Genomic DNA, 677 nt, shown 5'->3' on the forward strand with positions numbered 1-677 from the left:
TATGGGAGAAGCATCTCTATCCCTGCCATTGGAGCAAACAACTTTGAGCTTAAGCCTCAATTAGTTTCTCTGATGCAACAGAATTGCAAGTTCCATGGACTTCCACTGGAAGATCCTCATCAGTTTTTAGCTGAATTCTTGCAAATCTGTGACACTGTCAAGACCAATGGGTTTGACCCTGAGGTCTACAGACTTATGCTATTTCCTTTTGCTATAAGAGACAGAGCTAGGATATGGTTGGACTCACAACCTAAAGAAAGCCTGAACTCTTGGGAAAAGCTAATCAATGCCTTCTTGGCAAAGTTCTTTCCACCTCAAAAATTGAGTAAGCTTAGAGTGGAAGTCTAAACCTTCAGAAAGAAGGAAGGTGAATCCCTCTATGAAGCTTGGGAAAGATACAAACAATTGATCAGAAAGTGTCCTTCTGATATGCTTTCTGAATGGAGCATCATAGGTATCTTCTATGATGGTCTGTCTGAACTATCCAAGATGTCATTGGATAGCTCTGCTGGAGGATCTCTTCATCTGAAGAAGACGCCTACAGAAGCTCAAGAACTCATTGAAATTGTTGCAAATAACCAATTCATGTACACTTCTGAAAGGAATCCTGTGAACAATGGGACGAATCAGAAGAAAGGAGTTCTTGAGAGTGATACTCTGAATGCCATATTGGCTCA

General features: G+C 40.9%; 1 non-coding gene across 1 annotated transcript; it reads right to left on the reverse strand.

Annotated features, from left to right (window-relative positions):
* Positions 1-327: 327 nt before the first annotated feature.
* LOC127741959 (small nucleolar RNA R71) lies at positions 328-435 on the reverse strand. Its single transcript, XR_008003146.1, has one exon. It is a non-coding gene; the product is annotated as a small nucleolar RNA R71 (small nucleolar RNA).
* Between the last annotated feature and the right edge of the window lie 242 nt (positions 436-677).

Source organism: Arachis duranensis, chromosome 9 (genome assembly GCF_000817695.3).
Source record: "Arachis duranensis cultivar V14167 chromosome 9, aradu.V14167.gnm2.J7QH, whole genome shotgun sequence".
NCBI lineage: Eukaryota > Viridiplantae > Streptophyta > Magnoliopsida > Fabales > Fabaceae > Arachis > Arachis duranensis.